The following is a 23159-nucleotide window of genomic DNA, read 5'->3' as shown; positions in this document are numbered from 1 at the left end:
CGTTACCTCTGAATGACATTTTGGAAAGATGTGAGCAGATCTATGCACAGAGGCCTGATCCTAATCAAATAGCAGCCTGCAGGCAGCATGAAGACGAAAACATAGACAACTTCAAAGTCAGATTAAGGGATGTTTTTAACAAACATGGTGGGATTCCCGAAGATCATCCAGCTCTATGGGAATCACATTTCAAAAATCATTTGTTGAACCAAATGAGACCAGATCTGTCGAGATACATTAAGAAGCAAAATGTGACCTGGCAGAAGGCTGGGACAAACGATCACATTACATATGCCCGAAATTACGAAATGATAGAGAAAAAGCGAGAAAAACAAGTCACTAGTGACATGACACATGTAACAAACATTTACTACTAATATGATAATATGATCCTAATACACTGTCCGCAGAAAAAAGAAGACTCTTAAAAGAAGGTCGATGCTTTACTTGCGGAAAGACAGGACATCTTGCCAGAGATTGTATTGAGAAAAACAAGCGCAAAGATAAACCCAGACGAAAACACTACTCTGATGATTCGTCTGAGGATGAAGAATGACTAGGCCAACAACAGGTGGCAGCACCAAGGTCACAACCGAGTGCACCGCCATGTGAAACTGATGAATCAGAAGAAGAAATTAACCTCTCACACACAATGTTTGATGAAGAAATACCTGAAATTCAAGACCTTTTGTTAGGACATTTAACAGAGCCTGGTAAAAGGCCTGAAATGACACTCCTAGCAAACGGAGATCCAACAGTTTTTCTGGTAGACACCGGTGCTGATGTTTCAGTACTAGGTCGATGGGACCCAAAGAAAATTAAGCCAGGAAAAGGTATAGTCAAAATGAAAGGAGCTCATGGAACGGTTGAACATTTGCCACTGACACACACTTTGAACATTGTTGCACCAGAAAGACCACTGAGAGTAGCGCAGGCTGAACTGGTTTTGCATCCATCTTGTCCACATAACTTGTTAGGACGGGATGTTATCACACAACTAGAAATAAGACTACAAACAAACAACAAGGGGAGGGTGATCGCCTCAGTAGGTGACATACCGCCGATAACTGAAGCGCCCGTTATTGGTGGTCATTAGACCTCCCAGAGGCAGAAATGACAGGAGCAGCAGCTCAACTCTTGAGAGAAATTGCAGAAAAAGTTGAACCTGGAGGAGAGATCCAGGGAAAACAGGGCCTTCACGTAACCATAAGACATAAAGATGATCCAGGCCCTGATTTAGAGTATGACGAATTTTTCTTGCGACTAGAACCACAGGTAATAAACCTAGAACACTTATATTGTAAAAAGAAGTGTGGTTTTGCTACTGCAGTTGTGTCAGCTCAGGTAAAACAACTCCTTCCGCCAGGACAACACCCACATGTGTCCTTGGCAAAGAGCCATGAGCATGAGTGGAAAGACATTAATGATCTTGCGGGATCACTGCCACACCTCAGTTGGACGCCATATCCACAAAATCCGTTGTGGGAGGTGTCGCATACTGGGTGGCAACGAGTGCGAATAAATTGGACACTCAGAACTAACCCTCAAACTCATTTGAGCTGAGATGTACAGATCCTCTCCCTCTCACAAGACGAGGAAGAGGCTGTGAGCAAGTTGCCAGATCAACTCTGTAGTCAAGGACCCACGGATGTAGGTCTAATGAAAAATACTCCACCTGTAATTATTAAAGGGAAGACTGAGCATCGCCCTGTAATAAGACAATACCCGCTCAAACCAGATGCAGAAGAAGGAATTGAAAATGTTTTCGCAGAATTACTGGTCTCAGGTGTTGGGATTTTATGTTCCGATGAACCGACCCCTCCCCAGCCTCGTACATGGTGATGGAATGAAGGACAGACACATGGATGAGTTTAAGAAAAATGCTCGTTTAGTGAATTATGCAAAAGTCAGAGACAAACTTACGTGAACACGGGCGCTGGCAAGCAGAGAGATCTATCGCAGACGTCTAAGAATGACAGAACGCAAAGATCAGACAAAATGGTGGATCTTTATAGTAGAATATTCAGGTTAACGCCTCTAGTCAAATGTACATGTAGGATTGGTCAGTGACTCTAAACACTTGATTCTAAGATGGCCGGTCGCACGTGATCGTAGTGGAAACTTACTGAAGGTTGTTGACTTCTAGAGAGAGTTTGTTCCCAGCGACTTGTGTCCTTCAGTGTGAGTTCTCAAACAGGGGTCCAGACTTCCTGGAATCTGGAATTGTTTAATCTTTCTGTGTGTGCGAGGCTTTGTGAACTCGGCCTTGTGTTGCAGTCAATGCAAGAATAGGATTATTTAATATGAATTAAATATGAAAGATTATCAGTTAATCAAGTGACTATTTGAAATGTGTGTTAAATCTAGATGATTGATTACAGTAAAGTTGTCATTTCCTTACATTCCCCCTGATTGCATCATGAACTAATGATGCAATAAAACAAAGACTAGTCTGATTTCAAAGTAATGATCACGAATCTTATCATAAACTAAACATGCTAAACTATTATCCGTATAGTGCCACACAAAGATTACATATGGTGAGAAAGCAACAGAGGAAACACAGATTCATTTAATTAATACAATTATACATTATGAGCATTTCTCTCAAATCACAAAAAAGAAAAAAGAAAAAAAGAAAATACAAAAAAAAATAATTAATAATAATTATTATTCCAAATTATGCTACGAATTAAAACTGAAGTAATTGAATGCCAAATCATCAAAACAAACATATTCACACTAAGTAACTCACATCTAATAAGTCTATATTGAAGTAGAGATAATGTTAACTATATATTGATATGGAGCCAGTATCCACTGCTTTGAAAAACCTCTTTAACGAGGTAAAAAGGAAGTAGCAGCCCCGTTGTCGGCGACTTGGATGTGGGCTCTTCATGTGAGGTGTTGTTGACGTACTCCCCCGTCAACAGAGCATCATTGAGCTCGTCCTGCAACATAGGAAAGACATGAACAGCATCGCATTCTTTACAAATGAGAAACAATACATCTTTAAATCATGCTATTTATTTAGAATTTACTCATACTACTTCATGCAGACAAAATTAACCCCTTCCTATTTACTACCTAAGTCAGAGAGATAGTAAAACACAGTCGTACCTTATTCTCGAGCTGTTTTCTACATCAACAATTTAAACTAATTGAATGCAATCTGGACAGAGCCTCCTTCAGCAGTGTTGATCGACAGAACCGTGCAACAAGAATCACCATCACGTAACAAACCTATTATCCAGCTAAGTATCTAAGTCCTCCCCTGAGGGACAAATGAACAACCTTATTTATTTGTATTTAAAAAATGTTTTCTTGAATAACTTTGTATCCAAATCTATTGTCAAATCATTTAATTAATCATAATACTCTTGGTATTAACTCTCTTAAATTTATTTATGAATACATTTATTCAATATATGAAATTATTAGCTACAAAAAGATATTCTTAGCTTCGTTGAATCATTATTATTCCTCTTAGATTTGGTTTGAAAGTCTATTGCTAAAGTAAATGGATAATATCAAATAGAAAAAAATGTCTATGTGCAAACTATTCTGCAGCCGTTTATTTATTTTATTATGTTTTTTCTATATTAGCATTTCTATTGTTGGATTTCTGGACCTTAGTTTAACCAATTAATAAAAGACTAACTAAGACTTAATTTATGAATAATAAAAAAAATTAAAAAAGTAAAAATCTACTCTATAAAATATTTTTCCGATTATAATTATAATGATTCATTCTTTTATTTTATTTTCTTGTCCTTTGTTAGATATAGAACACATTTTGAGAACCTTATTTTCCATTATTAACCCATTTATTATCTTTATATTGAAGTTCCCCAAAGAACTGTTAAACTCTAGTATTTCAAATTGGTATTTATTTTAGGTTTCCTTTGTTTAAAACTTCAATCAAATCATTTTGTCATGTGGATGAAAACTAGTAATTTACAATGCTTATATAATTGAATTCCTTCAATAAATTACACTTGCAAGTCCATATTTTGTCAATTTTAGAATTCAACTTGTTTATTTTCCATTAATCTCTTGCTCTAGTTCTTATTTTTTGATCTTGGATTAAAGGTATATTTATCTTTAACAAAGGTAATTTAGAGACTGATATGATTCTATAGTTTCTAAATAGATTATTTGCTATTTTCTTTCTTGAAGGCATCATTTATTAATTAATTTATTTCTTCTGGGTCTTACATTTTTAGTCGATTCTGTTCTCTGCTTTACATTTTGTTCAAAAAATGTTTATAGTTGCCTTAGAACATTAGAAGCAGCTTTAGAAACATATTTCCATTTTTTATTTAACTTTTTCAATTAATCAATTTAATTTTTTAGTTTCAAGTTTCACTTTTCATATTGTGTATTGTATTATTGGCTGCCATTGATGTATATAAAAGTATTCTATTTTAATTTATAAAAAAAATACATGTTCTTAAAATGATTAATTCTGAAACTACGTTTTAATCATAACAAGATATTTTCTTTCCCTTGTTTTTTGAAACTTCTCTAATGTCAATATGTTCCTTCTCTTAGCATTAAGTAAAGTGTTATTAGTTTTAGGGAAGTTGTATTTATCTCAAATCATGATTTCTTGTGTTTGGTAATTTAAACATCTTAACTATTTCACCACATGTCCAAAGAGTAGTTTCCTAAAACTACATTTTTTCATACATATATTTTCAAGCTAGTCAAGTTATTATCTTTACTCATGTTGGCTCATGTTTCTTGTTCACCTTCTAACAAGGAGATCATTTCATATATTTAAGTCTGCAGTGGACAGTGGCTTCTTATTCCTCCCTCACTGGAGCTTCTCAACACCACCTCTGACAGGATAAGATCAGAAGTTACTAGAAGGTCAGTTTTGAATCTATTCAGGTGGTGATGAGGATATTGTGTGTGTGTCATGAGTTGTGTATTCATAACTTTGTATGTCTGTGGATGTCAGTTAGAGTTTGTCTTGTGTTTTATTTGATATAACCTTGAAGTTAGCAGAGAGTTCAAATTATCAGTAAGTTTTGACTTCATGGAGAGAGAGAAACAGAGGCGGGTGTTGGAGGGAATTATTTCATTCACACACACACACACACACACACACACACACACACACACACACACACACACACACACACACACACACACACACACACACACACACACACACACACAGGGAGCAGGTTGTAGCAGAGACACTTATTTATCTTATTCAATTTAAATTTAAGACATCATGTGTTCGTTTGTTTATCTCTGAGATCAGTGTGTTATTTGTAATATCTATGTGAATGTCTGAGAGTGTTGTGTGAGTTCAAATGAGTTTTATGAATGTAATGGTTAATTTGATCAGGTGTCAGACCTCTTTAATTATCTACCCACAAAATAAATACAGTATCTATTCTAGATTACTATTTTGCTTATCTTAACTGTTTCTTTAATTAATATTCACTTATAGTTGTTTGGTTTATTCAACTAGAGAGAACAATGTCATATTTATATTTCTCAGTGTTTCTTTTAATTTATCTCTTAATCTATTATTTTTCTTTGACCTTTCCTCCTACAGTATTTTAGTCTCTATTTTTACCATTTTCACTATTTAAGTCTAATTTCAAAGAACAATATATCATCAATTTCACTCACATCAAGATTGAATGGTATAGTATAGTCTAGTCTCTATAGTCTAGTCTCTATAGTCTAGTTTCTGGAGGTGACAAGTCAGCAGCTCTAGACAGAGTCACTTGTAATTAGCTTAAAATAAAATTCTGCATCAGTCGACCTCACAAGTTTTTGTTTAGTTTTCTTATGGCTGCTTTCATCATAGCTCTGAGTGGAGCAATCAGAGTATGTTATTCTGGGATTAACTGTTTACTGTTACATCTTAAGATATCATGTCTCTAACAGTTTAGATGTGTCTGCTTTTTCATCAAATCACAAACACTTTGCATTTCTTAATCATTTGTCTCAGGGCCCTGTTATAATATCTATATATAATATATACAGTGCCTTGCGAAAGTATTCGGCCCCCTTGAACCTTTCAACATTTCCCCACATTTCAGGCTTCAAACATAAAGATATAAAATTTTAAATTTTTGTCATGAATCAACAACAAGTGGGACACAATCGTGAAGTGGAACGAAATTTATTGGATAATTTAAACTTTTTTAACAAATAAAAAACTGAAAAGTGGGGCGTGCAATATTATTCGGCCCCCTTGCGCTAATACTTTGTAGCGCCACCTTTTGCTGCAATTACAGCTGCAAGTCACTTGGGGTATGTCTCTATCAGTTTTGCACATCGAGAGACTGGAATTCTTGCCCATTCTTCCTTGCAAAACAGCTCGAGCTCAGTGAGGTTGGATGGAGAGCGTTTGTGAACAGCAGTCTTCAGCTCTTTCCACAGATTCTCGATTGGATTCAGGTCTGGACTTTGACTTGGCCATTCTAACACCTGGATACGTCTATTTGTGAACCATTCCATTGTAGATTTGGCTTTATGTTTTGGATCATTGTCCTGTTGGAAGATAAATCTCCATCCCAGTCTCAGGTCTTTTGCAGACTCCAACAGGTTTTCTTCCAGAATGGTCCTGAATTTGGCTCTATCCATCTTCCCATCAATTTTAGCCATCTTCCCTGTCCCTGCTGAAGAAAAGCAGGCCCAAACCATGATGCTGCCACCACCATGTTTGACAGTGGGGATGGTGTTTTCAGGGTGATGAGCTGTGTTGCTCTTAGGCCAAACATATCGTTTTGCATTGTGGCCAAAAAGTTCGATTTTGGTTTCATCTGACCAGAGCACCTTCTTCCACATGTTTGGTGTGTCTCCCAGGTGGCTTGTGGCAAACTTTAAATGAGACTTTTTATGGATATCTTTCAGAAATGGCTTTCTTCTTGCCACTCTTCCATAAAGGCCAGATTTGTGCAGTGCACGACTGATTGTTGTCCTATGGACAGACTCTCCCACCTCAGCTGTAGTTATCTGCAGTTCATCCAGAGTGATCATGGGCCTCTTGGCTGCATCTCTGATCAGTCTTCTCCTTGTTTGAGATGAAAGTTTGGAGGGACGGCCGGGTCTTGGTAGATTTGCAGTGGTCTGATACTCCTTCCATTTCAATATAATTGCTTGCACAGTGCTCCTTGAGATGTTTAAAGCTTGGGAAATCTTTTTGTATCCAAATCCGGCTTTAAACTTCTCCACAACAGTATCTCGGACCTGCCTGGTGTGTTCTTTTGTCTTCATGGTTCTCTCTGCGCTTTAAACAGAACCCTGAGACTATCAAAGAGCAGGTGCATTTATACGGAGACTTGATTACACACAGGTCTATTCTATTTATCATCATCAGTCATTTAGGACAACATTGGATCATTCAAAGATCCTCACTGAACTTCTGGAGTGAGTTTGCTGCACTGAAAGTAAAGGGGCCGAATAATATTGCACGCCCCACTTTTCAGTTTTTTATTTGTTAAAAAAGTTTAAATTATCCAATAAATTTCGTTCCACTTCACAATTGTGTCCCACTTGTTGTTGATTCATGACAAAAAATTAAAATTGTATATCTTTATGTTTGAAGCCTGAAATGTGGCGAAATGTTGAAAGGTTCAAGGGGGCCGAATACTTTCGCAAGGCACTGTAGAACCTTGCTTCTCCACCAGCAACCACAGCAAGAGCAACACGAGGGACAGAAGTGTCAGAGAGCATAGAGAACCTTGTTCAGTTGTTAGTTCAGCAGCCTCACCATCAGGACCACAAAAAATGTCATCGCAGACTAGAGTCAAGTTCATGTTTGCGACCAGATCGTGCCATTTGTCTTCATAATCACGTTCATCATCATCCCAGACATAGTTCATAGTACAGTGTGGGGGGTCCAAAGGTGGATCATAGGAATGAAGTCTCAAAAGTCTTTTCAAGATCAGAGAAACCATCAGATGTTCAATCACGTTGAACCAGTACAGCTCCTCCCTCTCTGGAGCAGAAGTTCATTCTTGGTGGAGAGTTGTTGAGGTTGAGTTCTCGTTTCTTCAGCTCAGAAAGATTGCTTCAATCGTAGGTGTCACCAATAGGGAACTGGACCAAAGTTCCTGGACTAAAAGCCAAAAATGCGCCATTGTTGACCAAAATTCTTTGTTTGTTTCCATCTCCTCGTCCTCTTCTCCTGCCACACCCATGCACTCCAGCCAGTGGCCAATAGGGAGCTATGATAGGACCCTAGAACTATCATCTCTATTTTTAGAGAAACTCTTTCAAGTCTTTAAGTTGAAATTTAATTAGCTGTATCTGGAGCTCAATAAGAGCATTTTGTTCAACTATTTTATTTATTATGAATTCTCATCATCATTGATGTGAGTAACCCACTCATAAGATTTACCATTAAATTAAAAAACAGATTAACGTTTCTTATTTTTCTTCCCTGTCAGGAGCTTTAACTTGTCACCTGTAGTAATAGTTACTTTTGTCTTGAAATAGGAGGTCAATAAATGAATAGAACAAATTAATAATATTAATAATATTAGTAATAATGCTAAAAATAATAGGTAAAGAAGCAATTACCATAATAAACAATTAAATGAAAATATGAAAGAGGAAGAATCTAAAAATCTAAATTAAGAACCAAAACTTCAATTAACTAATTAAAATCCATTATAAAATCCGAGATAATAATAAATAAAACAAATACTATATTAAGATATTAATAATAAAAACAAGAGAATTAAAATTAAATGGACTAATTTGAAAATAATAAATGCAATTAGATCTAATCAAAATATTATACTAATTCATTAAAATTATTCAAGTCAAAAAAATTAACAACTTATTATTTATTTATTGTTAATTATTTAACTTCCTAATTAGTTGCATATATATATAGCAAAATTGACAAGAAGAGGAATAAGAGTGACTGTCTAATGACCAAATACAACATATAACTTAATATTCCTCCAATAATTAAAAAGATAAAAATCCAATCCCTAATTTACTAAAAATAATAAAATAGTAAATGTATGACTGATTGTTAAAATAATAAAATGTATTTAAAGTAATAATTGAAAAAATAAGAAAACAGAATAAACTGCAATTGATTAAATTAATCAATAATTAAATAATTACACCAATTGAGTCAGAACAAAAGTCAATTAAGAAGTAAACAAAGAGCAAACCAGCAGGGGGCAGCATAGCAAATACAACACCAAAGATCAGAAATTGAGAGAAGAAGAGAAAACAGGAACTAGATATCAACAAACGTACACACATGCAAGCAGTCAGTGACACACTTGTTTTAGATAAGCAGTATTAGTTAGACAAAACACCAAAAGTTACACGCAATGTGACCAATTGTGAGTTGATCGATTGATAATGTGAAATAGGAAGAGAGGATGGTCAAGATCATTAATACATACAACAGTGTGCCAACCATCAATGTTAATTGTGTTATTGTTATTGAACACAGCAGAAGAAGGAGAAAATTGAAATGTGAGTTGGTTTGTTTTTCTTCTTAAACCAATTATACCACTAATTAACTGTATATTTGTATATACCTCAATTAAGAAATTACGAATTAAGAAACAGGAATAATAGTAAAATAACTATCGTCAACAAAGAATGTTTCTTAATAAAGAGAAAAGATAATTATATCGAACCCAATAGTGAATAGAATTCAAGATGACGTAAGAATGTGTGTGCGTTTAGAGAACACATGAATACAATGGGAGGGTCGGTGAGGAAAAGAAGGAAGTCTTAGAAGTTCAACCTCCAAGAGCAACCACTCCCCCCAACAAGGAAATTGTCTTTCGGAGCTCATTCGGCCTTGCAGCAGCTGACAAGTAACAACGTCTGCAGCAGTGTTCTTATCAGCAAGAGATAGTGTCCAGAGACACACGAACCTGGACTCTCAGCTGTGTCACAAAAAATCAGAGATCTCACACAAACGAATGCTAATTTTTACAAGTACCGCAGCGAGAAAAAAAATATTCAAAAGATAAAAATATACAGACACAGACAATTGAAACAAAACAATATGTCATGACAATACGACGACAACAGTATTTTACCAAAACAGGTGAGAGAGACACACTATGCTACGTGGAACGAGACTCTTACCAGCCTGTCGTGTCTAAAGTGTCGAAGTCATAATGGCAGGAGCCCCTCGATCGCTCAATTAGCTTCCAGACACCCTGGTAAAACGATTAAAACTAGTCCGTTTCTGTCGCTCCAACACGACGTCACATCCGGGTCTTAATACTTTGCTTTATGGAGATAAAAGGTCAAAATGCAGAGTGTACGGGTCGTTTATTCGCCGCTACAAGTCAAACAAAGATATAACTTTACGATCGAAAGGACTCGATCTTTGCCGGCAGCTGTACAGGTCGATAGCTCCGGGAAAGACGGTCCTGGGTTATGGGTCGTCTCTACATTTAAGGGAAAGTTTCCTGTCCAGGGGGCGTCTGTTCCGGGGCAGTGGTTCTTTGATGTTAGTTCCTGTCTCGAGTCACCTGGAGAGCAACATCCTTGCTTCCCTGTTGTGTGGGCGGATTCCTTTGTCTTCCAGCCCCCCTCTTTTGGGTGTGTTCTTTCTTGCTCTTTTGTTTCACGTCCACAGGTGTGAACAGAGCAGACAGTCTGTCCTTCATTAAGTCGCTGAATAATCTCTAGTCTGTTTCAAGCTACCCTTGAGACAGTGTATATCAGTATGAAAGTGAAATGTTGGTTGTGAATGTGTATTTAAACGTTTAAGCTCTTAGATGAGGCTAGTATTTTATACTCTATATTTTGATCATCTTTTTAGCATTAATTTAACTTATGGCGTATACGTATAGTGTAGAATAATTTCCAATCTAACAAATTGAACAGGACTTAATGCAAGGAAGTGTGAAAGTGAAATATGTTCAAACAAGACAAGAAAACAAGAATAATACTAAGATATCATCAGATACATACTCTGGATACAGTACACAATACTTCTACTTACTTCTACTGCCACTCAAAAGGATGGAAACCAACAGATGGATGATGAATGTTGTTCTCAAAACACGAACGGATGTCACTGCAGCGACAGAGAAAGAGAAAGTACTTCTGAAATCTTCTTCTATAGCAGTTAAAGGTGCACCAGCACCACCTGCTGGTACAGAGTGTCATTTCTCTTTTACTTTACTAGTAAGTAATATTTATTTATATAGCGCTTTTCGAGACCAGGGTCACAAAGCGCTTAAACAATCAAAACAATACTAGTAGATATATAAATAAACGTTTATAGGATCTCTTGAATCCTTCAGTCCTCCTAAGATAGTGCAGGACCACATTGTAACAGTTCTAATGAACATATCTCTTAAATCCAAATGTTCTCCCTAAAATGACCGACATTTTTCTGTGTTCAAATCTCCACCTTGATATTAATGTTTCTTCATTTCAGGCTAGTTGTGTTTCTCATTTGTCAAATGTGTTTTTCTATTCTGTAGAATCATTTTTCACCAATTATCCTTTTTTGAGAGAGAGAGAGAGAGAGAGAGAGAGAGAGAGCGAAGGAGACTTTTGACTTTTAAAAATACTTTATTGCAATGGTTTTTTTTTTTTACAATAGTTCCATATAAAGTAACAAGTGCAATACTTCAGTCAAGCCAGTGTGCAAATTGTAGAATGTTTTCTTTCGTTGCGCAAATTTGTCCCTTTTCTCCCCATTTTCTAAAAGCATCTCGGTGTTGTTGTGACTCTGTGGAAGCAGAACTCCAGCCTCAGTCTGGATCTGATGTTCTGTCTCCACAGAGTCACCACATCCAGTGAGTGTCTGCAGCTCCTGCGAGTCAGATACACATCTTTACCTCACCAGGTACTTTAAGATCTTCTCTCTTTGTGCTTCTTGTGTATCTGACTCCGCCTATAAAACAGGGACAGAGAACACGAGGTTAAAAAGACTAAAAACAACAGTTCAAACATTAAAAACCCTGCCAGCCTCCCACACTCTTTAAAAATGTGAAAAGTCTTCTCTGGTTGATGCAGAATGGACACTCGTTTAAAACCCCGGGGTTAAAACGCGCTAAAAAGGAGTTGCTCGCGATGGCCCCGTGTAAAATCCTCCACTGGTTATCTTCCTCAGAGGTACAGTGACCTCCACTGTGACCTCCACTGTGACCTCCACTGTGACCTCCACTGTGACCTCCACTGTGACCTCCACTGTGACCTCCACTGTCCTCCACTGTGACCTCCACTGTGACCTCCACTGTGACCTCCACTGTGACCTCCACTGTGACCTCCACTGTGACCTCCACTGTGACCTCCACAGTGACCTCCACTGTGACCTCCACTGTGACCTCCAGTCCCCAAGTCTGTCTGTCCATGTGTTGGTCGGTCGTCGTAAAAGAGTCTCTGCTTTAAAATCTTCACACAGTTCACCTAAAAACTCCTCTTTGTGGCCTTGTGTTAAAACGTTTGTACTTTGTCCTTTGTACTTGTTACTAACATGTGTTCTCGCTGATAAATGAAACAGTCTAACGTCCGGGAAATACTTTTAAATTTTTAGGCCCTTCATGTTCTTCGTTTCTGTTAAAAAGTTCTTGAACATGGTCGTGTTGTATATTTTCTTTTCTTGACTCGCAGTGAGAGACACGTCACTACTGTCTGATACAATGTCTCCCTCATCACTGCTGTCAGTCACGTCTGACCTTTGTTCTGTTGTTTTATTTATTCTGTCCATCACTCTGTCTGAAGTTTGTTTATTTTCTCCTTCACTACAGTGTTTGTTTTTTTCCTTTTTAATTTCCTGACTTTCTCTCATTCCTGCTCCATCTCTTCCTCACTCTCAGCTGTTTGAACTCTTTTTGTTTGATTGTTACTTTTTCAAAAGTTTTATTCACCTCACTAATGTCTCCCCCTTCACCTGTCTCACTCACCTGCCTGTCTCCCCCTTCACCTGTCTCACTCACCTGCCTGTCTCCTCCTTCACCTGTCTCACTCACCTGCCTGTCTCCCCCTTCACCTGTCTCACTCACCTGCCTGTCTCCTCCTTCACCTGTCTCACTCACCTGCCTGTCTCCCCCTTCACCTGTCTCACTCACCTGCTTGTCTCCCCCTTCACCTGTCTCACTCACCTGCCTGTCTCCCCCTTCACCTGTCTCACTCACCTGCCTGTCTCCCCCTTCACCTGTCTCAGTCACCTGCCTGTCTCCCCCTTCACCTGTCTCACTCACCTGCTTGTCTCCCCCTTCACCTGTCTCACTCACCTGCCTGTCTCCCCCTTCACCTGTCTCACTCACCTGCTTGTCTCCCCCTTCACCTGTCTCACTCACCTGCCTGTCTCCCCCTTCACCTGTCTCACTCACCTGCCTGTCTCCTCCTTCACCTGTCTCACTCACCTGCCTGTCTCCCCCTTCACCTGTCTCACTCACCTGCCTGTCTCCCCCTTCACCTGTCTCACTCACCTGCCTGTCTCCTCCTTCACCTGTCTCACTCACCTGCCTGTCTCCCCCTTCACCTGTCTCACTCACCTGCCTGTCTCCCCCTTCACCTGTCTCACTCACCTGCCTGTCTCCTCCTTCACCTGTCTCACTCACCCGCCTGTCTCCCCCTTCACCTGTCTCACTCACCTGCCTGTCTCCCCCTTCACCTGTCTCACTCACCCGCCTGTCTCCCCCTTCACCTGTCTCACTCACCTGCATGTCTCCCCCTTCACCTGTCTCACTCACCTGCATGTCTCCCCCTTCACCTGTCTCACTCACCTGCCTGTCTCCCCCTTCACCTGTCTCACTCACCTGCCTGTCTCCCCCTTCACCTGTCTCACTCACCTGCCTGTCTCCCCCTTCACCTGTCTCACTCACCTGCATGTCTCCCCCTTCACCTGTCTCACTCACCTGCATGTCTCCCCCTTCACCTGTCTCACTCACCTGCCTGTCTCCCCCTTCACCTGTCTCACTCACTGTGGTGTTAAGGGACTATGTTTTCTATAGCGCACGGCGCATGGATACATCGCGTGTGACGTGTGTGTTGTTCTTGGTCCGAAGCTACGGCTAAAGACGTGTGTTAATAAAGCTCCTACACGGATATTCCACGCTTGTTTATTTGTGACTACATATCACTACACTCACCTGCCTGTCTCCCCCTTCACCTGTCTCACTCACTGTGGTGTTAAGGGACTATGTTTTCTATAGCGCACGGCGCATGGATACATCGCGTGTGACGTGTGTGTTGTTCTTGGTCCGAAGCTACGGCTAAAGACGTGTGTTAATAAAACTCCTACACGGATATTCCACGCTTGTTTATTTGTGACTACATATCACTACATGGTGTCAGAAGTTGAAGGACCATGGCGAAATTCTCCCCACCAGAAAGTTTGAACTTTTCTCGCCCGCAACTTTGGCCGGAGGGGAGACAACGCTTCCAGCGCCACCTCGTGGCAACGAAGCTAAACAAGGAGGAGGGAGAGGTGCAGGTGTGTAGCTGCTCTATTCGCTTGGAAAAGAGTCCGAGCAAGTGTTTAAAACGTTCGTCTTTGGGCAAGAAGAAGATGAAGATGACTATGAAACCCTGCTGGGCAAACTGGACAATTATTTTGTGCCAAAAGTTAACGTCATACACGAACGAGCACGTTTTCACCAGCGTGTACAGCAGCCCAGTGAGAGCACGGAGGATACATGTTATATTATAAATATATACATGTAAATATCTTTATACATCCGCGCCCTGCACGAGCTCGCAGACACATGTGCCTTTGCCGAAGTGAAAAATGAAAATATTCGTGACAGACTGGTCGTGAGCATCTTGGATAGGGAACTGTCAGAGAAGCTACAGTTAACCCCGGACCTAACTCCGGACAAAGAGGTCGAGTGAGTGCGTCAATCAGAACAAGTTAAAAGTCACATCAGTGAACAAGGAGCTCACGCAGAGACAAGAACTAACCTGAATGAAGTATCAAAGTGGAGAACTAAGAAGGATGCTGGTCAAATGCAGAGACATGGACAAAGAGGAAATCAAGCACTTGCATCAAAAGGAAGAAAGAAGTGCTACAGATGTGGAAAAGATCATTTAAGAGATGAAGTGTGTTAAACAATGTAAAAGAAAGCGCCTTTACTCATTGTGTTATGCACAGTACTTTTATTTTGAAGGATGTGTATTGTTCGATCCCGGATGTGATGTGTAACTTGCTCCGGGAAAAGTTGATTAACGCTTGTGTGTTCCAGCGGTTGTTTTTTTTTGAAGAAAGTAAAGCAATTGTAGAAGCTGTACTGAAGTGGAGTTTGAATCAAAATCCTTAACAAAGTGTGTCCTGCAAGAAACTCTGAGAGCCACACATGTAAAAAGATGGGACATTTTGCTGCTGTGTGTCGTCACAGTCAATGAGGTCAATGTGAGGACAGACGACCATCATCTACATTTCCTAGGAGAGGTCACAGAAGTAAACGACTCTAATGACGCCTGGAAAGTGAAACTCAGAATTCTTGACGTTCTGGTGAACTTTAAAATTGACACTGGCGCTGATACCACTGTTATATCAGAAAATACATTCAAGTTGATGAGTGGAAAACCTGCTTTAAAGAAGGCCCAAGTACCACTGGACAGCCCAGGAGGTAGCCTTGAGTGTTTGGGTTATTTCACAGCGACTACTAGGAGTAAACAGAGACATTACAAGTTCAAAGTTCACGTCCTCTGTGGTAGTGAAAGTCATCTGCTCGGAAGAAACGTAGCAACAGCGATGGGCTTAGTGAAACGGATCAGAGAGGTGAAAACTTCACAGAAGGAAAAGATCCAAAGTTCAAATGAAATTGGAACATTGAACATCACACCAATAAAAATCAGACTTATAGATGATGTCCAACCATACAGTCTGACAACAGAAGAAGAAGAAGAGTGTCAATACCTATGCTTCTGAAAGTGAAGGAGGAATTGAAACGTATGGTTGATGCTGGAGTAATAACAGAAATCAAGGAACCAACAGAGTGCTGCGCTCCAATGGTACCAGTACCAAAGAAGAACAAGGAACAGCTGAGGATATGTGTTGACTTGAAGAACCTCAACAGAGCAGTCAAGAGGGAAAAGTATTTGCTACCAACGATGGATGACATCTTGCCAAAATTAGCACATGCCAAAATGTTTTCTCTACTTGATGCTGCAAGTGGATTTTGGCAGATACCGCTGGATCCTGAGAGTGCAAAGTTGACGACGTTCATAACGCCATTTGGGAGATACTACTTCAACAGGCTTCCATTTGGAATAACAAGTGCCCCAGAAATCTTCCAGCGTGAGATGACAGAACTGCTGAAAGAGCTTGATGGAGTCGCTGTATACATGGATGACATCCTTGTTTATTCGGAGTCAGAGGCGCAACAGGAGGAGATACTTCAAAACACTCTTGAAACCTTGAGGAGAGCAGGCCTGAAGCTGAACAATGAGAAGGTCTCACTGCGACAGCGGAAACTTAACTACTTGGGACACTCCATTGATGAGAACGGAATACGTCCAGATGATGTGAAAGTTCAAGCCATCATGCAGCTGGTTGAACCAAACAATGTGCCTGACCTCAGAAGGATTCTGGGGATGGTTCATTATTTGGGCAGGTATCTTCCTCACCTGTCTGATATTGCGAAACCCCTGAATGACTTGTTAAAGACAGATGTAACATGGACATGGGGCCCTGCACAGGTTGAAGCTCCTGTGTTAGCTTATTATGATGTGAACAAAACCACAGTAATAAGTGCTGATTCAAGTAGCTCTGGGCTTGGAGGCGTCTTAATGCAAGAACATGATGGGCAGCTAAGACCGGTAGCTTATTGTTCTAGAACATTAACTGATGCTGAGAAGCGCTATGCTCAAATTGAGAAAGAGTGGCTTGCTGCAGTGTGGACATGTGAAAAGTTTAGCAGATATCTGTACGGTCTAGATTCTTTCAGACTTCAGACTGACCACAAACCACTTGTAGCTCTTATTAACAGCAACGATTTGGACTGTGTGCCTATGAGGGGCCAGAGACTGCTGATCCGCATGATGAGATACAATCCTGTGACAGAGTTTGTACCAGAAACAGTTAGTCGTGGCAGATACACTCTCTCGACATCCACTGGTAGAAGTTAAACAAGAAGCATCAGAACTGACCAGTGAGATGGAGGCGTATGAGGAAGCAGTTCAAGAACGTTGGCCAGTTTCCCCTGGAAAGCTGGAACTGATTAGAAAACAGACTCAACTAGACCCAGAGTTGAAGTTGGTCCAAAAGATCATTACAGATGGATGGCCGAGGTATTACGCTGATGTACCGGTATGTGTGAAACCTTATTTCTCACATCGTGATCACCTTACTGTGTCACAAAGTGTATTACTTTACAAGGACAGAATAGTAGTTCCACAAAACATGAGGTCGGAAATACTACAGCGCGTTCACGATGGTCACCAGGGCAGAGTGAAGTGTCGTGAGAGAGCCAAAGGTAGTGTTTGGTGGCCGGGTCTGAGTAAAACATTCAGGACCTGATCAGTGTGTGTAGAGAATGTCAGGAGATGAAACCATCTCAAGAGAAAGAGCCTCTTATCTGTTCACCGCTAGCAAGTCGTCATTTGTCACTTTGAGGGAAAAAACTATTTAGTGGTGGTTGATTATTTTTTCCGTTATATTGAAATTTTGTACCTTTCAAAATTGACTACTGACAGTACAGTTTTCAGCCTGAAGAACATCTTTGCAAGATGGGGTTGTCCAAACAAACTCATAACTGACAACGGACCACAGTTTTCAGGTCAAGAGTTTGCAGCCTTTTTCAAGAGCTTATGATTTTGATCATATAACTAGAATAATGCACAGGCTAATGGTGAGGCAGAGAGGGCAGTGCAAACTGAAAAACAGATTCTAGGACAGAGCGATCCATCACTAGCACTCTTGTCGTACACAGCAACACCTTTACAAGTGACTGGAGTGAGTCCAGCTCAGCTGATGTTGGGAAGACAAATCCGCACAACTCTTCCGACCATTGAAGCTTAGATTGCAGCCTGCATGGCCTGATCTGATGCAGGTGAGGCAAAAAGATACAAAAGTAAAGGAAAGATACAGTCGAAACTTTAACACAAGGTACAATCCTAAACCCTTGCCGGAGCTGCTATCCGGAACTTTAGTGGCTGTAAAATTAGAGCAGGAAAAGGGCTGGATCAACCTGCGACTGTTGATAAACAGTTTGATCCACCAAGGTCATATATAGTCCAGACTGACGAAGGTGAAGTGACACGAAACAGACGTCATCTTAGACAACTGTTTAAACACCTGAACAACCAACTGAAGGCTCGAGACTGAGAAGGAAAATGTGAACAAACGGAAGCCACAGAAGAAGATTCTTCTCCTGCCAAACCAGAGTCCTGAAGTGTTGAGAAGAAGTGAAAATGTTCAAGAAACATGCTTGAAATATTGTTTGCTCAAATCTCTATTTATTTGTTTTGAAGAAAATGTTTATTTGGTAACACTGTGTCTCAACAGACTCAAAGAAGGGAGATGTGGTGTTAAGGGACTATGTTTTCTATAGCGCACGGCGCATGGATACATCGCGTGTGACGTGTGTGTTGTTCTTGGTCCGAAGCTACGGCTAAAGACGTGTGTTAATGAAACTCCTACACGGATATTCCACGCTTGTTCATTTGTGACTACATATCACTACACTCACCTGCCTGTCTCCCCCTTCACCTGTCTCACTCACCTGCCTGTCTCCCCTTTCACCTGTCTCACTCATCTGCCTGTCTCCCCCTTCACCTGTCTCACTCACCTGCCTGTCTCCCCCTTCACTTGTCTCACTCACCTGCCTGTCTCCCCCTTCACCTGTCTCACTCACCTGCCTGTCTCCCCCTTCACCTGTCTCACTCACCTGCCTGTCTCCCCCTTCACCTGTCTCACTCACCTGCCTGTATCCTCCTTCACTTGTCTCACTCACCTGCCTGTCTCCCCCTTCACCTGTCTCACTCACCTGCCTGTCTCCCCCTTCACCTGTCTCACTCACCTGCCTGTATCCTCCTTCACCTGTCTCACTCACCTGCCTGTCTCCCCCTTCACCTGTCTCACTCATCTGCCTGTCTCCCCCTTCACTTGTCTCACTCACCTGCCTGTCTCCCCCTTCACCTGTCTCACTCACCTGCCTGTATCCTCCTTCACCTGTCTCACTCACCTGCCTGTCTCCCCCTTCACTTGTCTCACTCACCTGCCTGTCTCCCCCTTCACCTGTCTCACTCACCTGCCTGTCTCCCCCTTCACCTGTCTCACTCACCTGCCTGTATCCTCCTTCACCTGTCTCACTCACCTGCCTGTCTCCCCCTTCACCTGTCTCACTCACCTGCTTGTCTCCCCCTTCACCTGTCTCACTCACCTGCCTGTCTCCCCCTTCACCTGTCTCACTCAACTGCTTGTCTACCCCTTCACCTGTCTCACTCACCTGCCTGTCTCCCCCTTCACCTGTCTCACTCACCTGCCTGTCTCCCCCTTCACCTGTCTCACTCACCTGCCTGTATCCTCCTTCACTTGTCTCACTCACCTGCCTGTCTCCCCCTTCACCTGTCTCACTCACCTGCCTGTCTCCCCCTTCACCTGTCTCACTCACCTGCCTGTATCCTCCTTCACCTGTCTCACTCACCTGCCTGTCTCCCCCTTCACCTGTCTCACTCATCTGCCTGTCTCCCCCTTCACTTGTCTCACTCACCTGCCTGTCTCCCCCTTCACCTGTCTCACTCACCTGCCTGTATCCTCCTTCACCTGTCTCACTCACCTGCCTGTCTCCCCCTTCACTTGTCTCACTCACCTGCCTGTCTCCCCCTTCACCTGTCTCACTCACCTGCCTGTCTCCCCCTTCACCTGTCTCACTCACCTGCCTGTATCCTCCTTCACCTGTCTCACTCACCTGCCTGTCTCCCCCTTCACCTGTCTCACTCACCTGCTTGTCTCCCCCTTCACCTGTCTCACTCACCTGCCTGTCTCCCCCTTCACCTGTTTCACTCAACTGCTTGTCTACCCCTTCACCTGTCTCACTCACCTGCCTGTCTCCCCCTTCACCTGTCTCACTCACCTGCCTGTCTCCCCCTTCACCTGTCTCACTCACCTGCCTGTCTCCCCCTTCACTTGTCTCACTCACCTGCCTGTCTCCCCCTTCACTTGTCTCACTCACCTGTTTCTCACCCACTCCTCCCGTCTCACTCTCACCTGTCTCCATCTCCTCACTCATCGCGACGATGACGTCACCGCTCTCACCTGTCAGAGGTGAGTCCACGGCTTCAGCCCGCTCAGCCCCACCCGACTCCTCCGGACCGGACCGAAGGTGAACATCAGGTAATCAAAGTTGTCCACCTTGACAACGAACTTGATGTCCAGATCCTCGTCCTTCTTGTTCAGGATCATGAACGCCTGTCGTCTGTGCGACACGACGAGCTTCAACAGAGACTTACATCCAGACACGATCTTCTTCAAAGGAAACTACCTTCTGTGACTGGAAAGCTCTCGGACCAGCAGCTCGTCGCTGATGAAGGAGGAACGTTTGACAGCAGGACCGTGTCTCAGGCTGAACCAGGATCCCCTCCTCCACCAGACGATTCACCAGGTCCAGTCTGGTCACGAATAACATCACGGCACCGTTCATCCAGTTTCATTTCAGCTTGGTCACAGAAAGGACACGTCTCTAAAACAGTGGGGTTGATTTTAGAAATAAAAACATTGACGGCCAGCACCCCCTGCAGGATCCTCCACTGCAGGTCTCCTGTCCTCTTGTTGAGTGGAGGCTTGTAGAAAAGCCTCCAGACTGGCGCCCGGCCCTGCAGCCTCTCTCTCCATACTGTGTCCCTGTTGGTGCTCAGTTTTCTCTTCTGTGTAGCCACCACACAGTATTTATATACTGTTTTCCCCGACAGCAGTTGTAAATCCACCAAGGACTTAGAGGTGCCCATTGTTTTGCCCAGCCCGCTCTGGTCCACGGACAGACTGAGGTCTGGGAACGGATCTCCCTGGTCCGGTACCTCCGCCCCGCTGCTGTACTCCCTCAGCATCTCATGCTCCTCTGCGCTCAGCCTGTTGCTCCACTGGTTCAGGATGTGTCTGGTGTGCCGGCTGGACCTCAGGCCCAGGAGAGAGGCCACAGCCTGCGTGTTGTGCAGCCCGGGCCCTGCCACGTCCACCACCTGCCTCAGCCTGACCGTCCCCGTGGAGCGAAGGCGCAGGGTGAGGCCAGGGCTGCTGCCGTCTTGTATGTCCAGCCGGGCCCCGCACACTAGGGGCTCCTCCAGGAGCCAGAAGAGAGAGGCTGCAGGCCCCAGTCTGTCCCATTTAAAAAGTGTCCACGCTTTAAAAACACCATGATAAAAAGGAGGCAAGTTACACGCACGATAAAAATCACAATTCAATAAAAACAAAGACTTGTCTAAAACGAGGTCTGCTATCCTCCTTAAAATGATGCTTGTGACCTCCAGACGACATCATCACAGCAGGAAAGGTAACGCTGTACAAACTGCAGCCTGAAAGCTGCTGCCCTGCTCTCCAGGTGTATTAAGCCCTGCCCCCCCTCTTCTTTTGGCAGGTACAGTACACTCTGGGGAACCCAATGCAGCTTATCCCAGAAAAAGTTCAAGAGGACTATTTGAATTTTTTGCAGCAGCCCAGCAGGGGGTTCTAGGCACTTGAGCCTGTGCCACAGGGTGGACGCTACCAGGTTGTTGATGATGAGAACCCTCCCTCTGTATGACATGTGGGGAAGCAGCCACCTCCACTTTGCCAGCTTCCCCTCCACCTTTTCTATCACACCCTCCCAGTTCTTTTTTTCAGTTTGTTCATCCCCCAGATGAACCCCCAGGTATCTGAAGCCTCCCCTCTTCCAGGTCAGCCCCCCCGGCAGCTGAGGCAGACCAGCAGCCCACTTCCCAACTGCCAGCGCCTCGCTCTTTGCCCAATTCACCTTGGCAGCTGAGAGTTTTCCAAAGATTTCAACAATTTTACCCAGTTTTCCAATGTCATCTTGATTTTTTATAAAAATGATGATGTCATCTGCGTAGGCTGATGATATAAAATTTGTACTGATGTCAGGTAAAAACAAGCCGTCAATAAAACCACGAACATTTTGCAACATTGGTTCTATGGACAGTGAATACAGCATACCTGACATGGCGCAGCCTTGTCTAATACCTCTTTGTACCTTAAAAGGTTTGCATAGACCACCATTTATCTTCAGCACACCCTCAATGCTCTCGTACAGGACTTTTATATTAGCTATCAGACCTGGGTTGAGGCCGTACCTTTGTAAAACTTTCCAAAGGTAGCGGTGCTCAACAGCCTTTTCCTGGTCTAACGACACCAGACCAGCATCTAAGCCCAAGGAACCGGAGGCTTCCAAAATATCTCTAATTAATGACACATTGTCAACAATAGACCTGCCAGGCACACAGTAAGTCTGAGTTCGGTGGATGAGCTGCCCCATCACTTTCTTCAGCCGGTTGGCCAGGGCTTTGGACAGCAGCTTGTAGTCAGAGCACAGCAGTGAGACGGGTCGCCAGTTCTTTATCTGCTGCAGGTCTCCCTTCTTAGGCAGCAGCGTCAGCACTGCCCTCCTGCAGCTCTGGGGGAGAGAGAGCTCTTCAAAACTCTCGGAGAAGACCCCCAGCAAATCGTCTTTCAGCTCAGTCCAGAAAGCCTTATAAAACTCTGACGGCAGACCATCTATGCCGGGGGCCTTACCCCCCTGCACACTCTGCAAGGCCGCGAATAGCTCCGCCTCAGTCAGGGGCCCCTCCAGCTCTTTGTTGGTCTCTTCTGACACTGTGGGCAGGTCTCGACAGAATGTGTTAAAAGCAGCATCATCCTCCTGGTACTCACTGCTGTAAAGCTTCACATAGAACTCCACCGCTCTGCTCCTGATGGCTGCAGTGTGTGTGAGCGTCTGTCCATCCTCTGCCTGCAGCGAGTGCATCTGCCTGCTCTGTCCATTCCTCTGCTCCAGGCCGAAGAAAAACTTGGAGGGGGAATCCATTAGCGCAGCACTCTGGAAACGAGACCGGACTAGCGCCCCCTGCGCTCTGGCGTCCAGCAGGTCTGCCAGCACGGCTTTCTTGGACTTGAGGTTTTCAATACGACCTTCATCTGCTGTGGACTGTGAGGAACTCTGCAGCTCCACTATATCTGCCTCCAGATCTTTGATAGACTTGTCCATATCACGAGAAACATTGAGAGTGTGCTGCTGACA

The 23159-nt window shown here is 42.8% G+C and overlaps 1 protein-coding gene, 1 long non-coding RNA gene and 1 pseudogene across 2 annotated transcripts in view; 1 reads left to right on the top strand and 2 right to left on the bottom strand.

The window, feature by feature from the left end:
* LOC148083109 (NACHT, LRR and PYD domains-containing protein 3-like) overlaps positions 1 to 23159 on the bottom strand; it is a 238050-nt gene that overhangs the window by 50549 nt on the left and 164342 nt on the right. The window lies entirely within an intron of this gene.
* On the top strand, positions 505 to 1563 carry LOC148083116 (uncharacterized; annotated as a pseudogene).
* Positions 1867 to 11061, bottom strand: LOC148083115 (uncharacterized). The gene is made up of 2 exons (XR_015710722.1): positions 10973 to 11061; positions 1867 to 10856 (listed from the first exon to the last, which is right to left on the bottom strand). It is a non-coding gene; the product is annotated as an uncharacterized LOC148083115 (long non-coding RNA).

This window comes from Callionymus lyra, chromosome 3 (assembly GCF_982586985.1).
Source record: "Callionymus lyra chromosome 3, fCalLyr1.hap1.1, whole genome shotgun sequence".
Classification (NCBI taxonomy): Eukaryota; Metazoa; Chordata; class Actinopteri; order Syngnathiformes; family Callionymidae; genus Callionymus; species Callionymus lyra.
Note: the sequence above shows the minus strand (reverse complement) of the source record. Positions and strands in the feature narration are given on the sequence as shown.